The sequence below is a fragment of the Papaver somniferum genome, chromosome 9, assembly GCF_003573695.1.
Source record: "Papaver somniferum cultivar HN1 chromosome 9, ASM357369v1, whole genome shotgun sequence".
NCBI lineage: Eukaryota > Viridiplantae > Streptophyta > Magnoliopsida > Ranunculales > Papaveraceae > Papaver > Papaver somniferum.
This window is the reverse complement of record NC_039366.1, coordinates 139,442,243-139,447,208: the sequence shown is the minus strand read 5'-3', so window position 1 is coordinate 139,447,208 and position 4,966 is coordinate 139,442,243. Positions and strand designations below refer to the sequence as shown.

Below are 4,966 nucleotides of genomic sequence, written 5' to 3'. Positions count from 1 at the left end.
ACAAACATACTAAAACAGGAACCACTAATCAGCCATGTATGCCTCGCGTGCCGCTTTAAATATGGATTTGGCGATGAGCAGGAATGATCCAAATTCTCGTCGTCCTTCATACACATAATTCTCCAAGCTTTTCACGTCAATGTCAAATAACCTACGAGCTTTTGCGGGCACGAAGGTGCGTAAACAAAGAACGTTTTCCATGCGATTGTTCACATGATACTCCACATGGCTAGCTGGAGGCATTACTACCTTGACATATTTCATGTCCATATCACGCAACTGAAAATATTTCCCGTCGAACCAGTGGAATAGAATCCGATCATCAGAGAACCCCAGAAGACGAGTTGTGTCAAGGAAAGGAAGTGGAAAGGGAAGAACAACAGGAGTTTCCTTGATCCAAACTTGCTTCATTCTGTCCCTTAATGTATGCAAGTGAAGCTTAAAATCCTGACTACTAATGTCTACACTAGCAGCAGTTGCAGATTGTTTTTCAAGGCGTGCAACGCATAAAGCTCCTTTGTAATCAATAACATGAACCAATTGTTGTTGCTTCTCATCAGCTGAAATGCACTCAGCCGGGACTCGAATGAGATGAAAACTCTCATGCTGGAGGTCGAATGATATCAATGGATAAGGCTCTGTTGCACCTCTCCAGTAGAGAACCCCATTGCAAAAGACGGATGATTTATCCAAAGTCCATATTTGATCAGAAGCTCTGAACATGTTACTCGAGTTAAGGTTTATTGTGACCTCTCTCCAGCATGAATCAGCTCCGAATGTAAATATGAAGCACTTGAACTCACCGCCAAAAATACTACGGGCAACAAAGACAAGCTTGTATTTGTTGCTTAAGGAATCAAACCCAAAACCGAGACATGTAATTATTGAATTATCAACATTGTAACCATCAATTGGTGGAGGGAATATGGATAATACCTCATCCCTGCTTGGGTTACAAACCCAGATGGAATTTTGATAGGAAGTTATGAACGGGTAACAGTACAAGCCATTGCAATATCCGAACATAAGAGGTCTACATTTGGTGAGAAACTCAAATGATCTTTTAACATCGATTTCATCCTTTTTCCAAATAGAAGAATTCCTCTTTGATTGTATAGGCGGACAATCCTCACTCAAGTAATTAAAAACAATTTATCTTTTAAATCGTTCGTCCAAAATCGACAAATTTTATATATTTGGAAAGCATTTTCCGAGAGTTACAAAAAGAGTACCCATATGACTATATAATTTTTATTTTGAAATTTTTTTAATTTACATTTGTGTGTACAATTATGTACACTGCTGCAAAGATCCAAAAAAAAATCCAAAATCCATGATAGCCAGACTGCCACCCTAGTCCGCACAAACTGAGAAAAATATCAACCATGCCAATCACCAGTTGGATAACATCCATAATAGCCGGACTGCATTGAGGACGAAACAATGAACATAAGAAAATCGCAGCTTGAAAAGAAAGTGATTATCCTTTCACCAACATCCACGTAAGAAAAGAAAGCAAAAAAAAAAAACGATCAAAATAAAAACTTAGTTTATGGTCAGAGACACAATCCATGTGGGAATTACTACACAAACTTAATATGGCTTCGAAATATCCCAGTACAGTGATTCATTACACTTTACTGAAAAGGAGATTACCAACATGCACAACAGATCAATCATACTCACACCCAGACCTATTTTTCATGAGAAGCGTATTGGTGCATCAATGTATTCATCCATGTGAAACATTCCTAAAACCAATCCTTCATAGCCACAAACAAACCTACTTTTTCATTGAAAATACACTGGTGCACCAATGTGCACACCCCTGCAAAACATGCATAAAATCGGTCATTCATATTCACTCTCGGGCACACTTTTTCATGGGAATTATACAGGTGCAGCAATGTGTACATCCCTGCAAAACATGTAGAAGAACGATCATTCATAACCACACACAAACCTACTTTTACATGAGAATGACAAAGGTGCACCAATACGTACACCGCTTCATGCATAAAGATGATCATTCACAACCATACACAAACCTATTTTTCATGGGAATTACTTCCTACAGGCGCACCAATATGTACACCGTTGTAAAACAAGGGAAACCTACTTTTTCATAAGATTTACACAGGTGCGCCAATATGTACACCCCTGTAAAACATGCATAACACCAATTATTCATATTAACAATCAACAAGTGTACAACTATATACACATTAACTTTTACATGTGTATAATTATGTATACATTAAGAATCAATATGTTATTTCATTAAACGAAGGTTGTACTTATCAAATTCAACTAAGAAAGCCTAAAGCACACAATCATATTATCAGTTAGGACCAATATTAAGGTAGGAATCATCAAGGGAACCAAAATATACAACTAGAACAAATACCTTGCAGCGTGTTGCATCATCTTGGGCTGCAAGCATAGCAACATTAGTTGGGAACTCATTTTTATCATCCTGTACAATTATATACAGGCCTACAAAATGACCCGGTCTTTCCATGTCCCCCCTGAGTTAACACCACATATCATATTAAAGATGTAAACAGAAAATAACAATTAAATCTAAAATAAAAGATTCTTGTATAGTAAGAAGCATGTTTACAACTATGTACACATTAACAATTAACACGTGTACGATTATGTACACATTAATAATCAATATGTGTATAACTATGTACACATATTGTCTACACGTCTATCCAAAGCATATATACCCAAATGATCCTATCTTTCCATGTCTCTCCCAACTATCATTGGCAGCCAAAGAAAACTTACAACTAATGTTCATGCGGACATAATAATAATAATTTGAAAGGCTAAACAGTAAAAAGCTTCAGGACAAGTAACAAAGAGTTTTAAAAGGAGTTAATTTTAATGTGTACACATTGTTAGTTTACGAACATAACTGAAGAGTGGTCAAAACATAGAGATTTATTAACACAAACCTAAATGTAAAAAAAAAAAGCCACCTAAGAGCTAGGTTTTACTCACATCAAAAGATAGAAGTTGGAGCCACAACAGAAATGCAAGCTTAAAGTGATAGTACATGGGACACCTGGAAACAAATAAAAATTTACATAAGCCTGAGTTTCATGCCTCCAAATCATTTCTACTCTAGTTATTTACCCGAGCATAAGTCTCATACTGCACATAGTTTCCACTTCTCTTGGACTATTATGTACACATCAATAAGTGTACAATTATGTACACATTAAGAATCAACATGTACAACTAAGCGCACATTAAGAATTGATAAAAACATTGGATCATAATTTAAATTTTATAATACCAAAACAAATTCAACTAAATGTATCCAAAAGCAAAAAATATATAACAAACCCCTTGAATGTCATAACTAATATGAACTAAGAACCAAAAACAAATAAAACTAAGAACCAACTAAACTGGTGCACTAAAAAGTACACTGTGTAAAACTGGTGTAAAAATAAATACACCTCGTACAGTGAATACAAGTTGGACCCCCAAACCTAACAGAAACTGATAGAATATGACATGCACCAGCGTTGATAGACTTTTAGGCTTCTATCGATGGATAATCATCAATAATTAGATGTTGTTTAGCTTCTTATCTCAACAACATTTGTTGCAAAAAAGGTTTCAAACTACTCCTAGTAACATAACTAATATGAACTAAGAACCAAAAAAAAGTAAAACAATCATTCACTAGTACTGACTAATGCAGTCGTTAAAATTGTAAAATGGTGCATCTTATTGAGCATCTTTTATATTGCAGTACAATAAGGCCATCAATTATACCAGCATCCGGAGCGAGATTTCATATCAAAATGTAAAGTAGTCACACGTTTTTATTAGCGAGACTCGAAACCAGGGCGTTAATCTAAGTTTTACGGTGATGAAATCATAAAACAATATCTCAAATACTGGATCATGGATCCTAGTAATGGCTCACATAGTGTACAAACATTCAGATTTATATACATAAAATTCAAAAAACTTCAAATACATAACAAAATTACTTGTACAATTATATAAAAAAATCATTCCCTCTATGCAACCAAAGCATATAATACAGATAAACTAAGATTGTTGGTTAAAAGAGATATCGATATTCAAATCTCAACTTGAGTCACTTTTTGACCATAAAGAACCATTGCAATCATTTCTAATAAAAGGAACCTAACGTAGTAATTATGCTTAGGTTATGCTATTTTCAGTCACTATCCATGTATCAGTTTATGAAATCCAGATTTAGATAATCAAATCTCTTGTATATCCTCCACTGTTTCAACTCAATCAACCCACCACAAATTTAATTGGCATCGAATCGCTCTGGATGCAATTTGTGTGTGACTAAATCATACCAAAATTCAGAATCTAGATCCAAATTACTTTTACAAATCAACAAAAATATACCTTCTCATCTTTGAAATTTTTTAAATGGAGAGTAAAATTAAAATGAAATCGAGATGTTTCAAACATTTTTTGCTCTTAAATTTGGGATCTCTGTAAACAGATCCAACCAAAAAAATGAAGAAAAAGTAAAAGAAAAATCAATCAAATAAATATAAAATGGAAAGATCAAAACTCTAACCTGTATTACTTAAAAACACTAATCGTAATCGTCTCTGTGCTCCGCCTCCATCTCTCTCTTCAGAAAAAAAAAATCTAAGATGTCAAAAATGAATGTCAGAACACAGAAAGGGTAATCAGGGTAGTAAGAAAAAGTTTATTTTCTGGATCGGCAAAAATTTGGAGTAACTCGTCCAAATTTTGGACCAAACTGTCTGTCCGAGGAATTTTTGGACTAAGGAGTACTAGGCTTGGAAGGGGTAGACTAAAACGTCCGAAGCCCAATAACTTTGGGACTAAACGTCAATTTCTACATTTTATTGAGCACACGTGAACGCCGGTTCTGAATTGTATTAGATTCAGATAGCTTATCACTCTCACTTAAATGTGTCTC

General features: G+C 34.8%; 1 long non-coding RNA gene across 1 annotated transcript; it reads right to left on the bottom strand.

The window, feature by feature from the left end:
- Nucleotides 1-1,278: 1,278 nt before the first annotated feature.
- Nucleotides 1,279-4,704, bottom strand: LOC113310168. The gene is made up of 4 exons (XR_003341003.1): nucleotides 4,595-4,704; nucleotides 3,013-3,076; nucleotides 2,408-2,528; nucleotides 1,279-1,424 (listed from the first exon to the last, which is right to left on the bottom strand). It is a non-coding gene; the product is annotated as an uncharacterized LOC113310168 (long non-coding RNA).
- Between the last annotated feature and the right edge of the window lie 262 nt (nucleotides 4,705-4,966).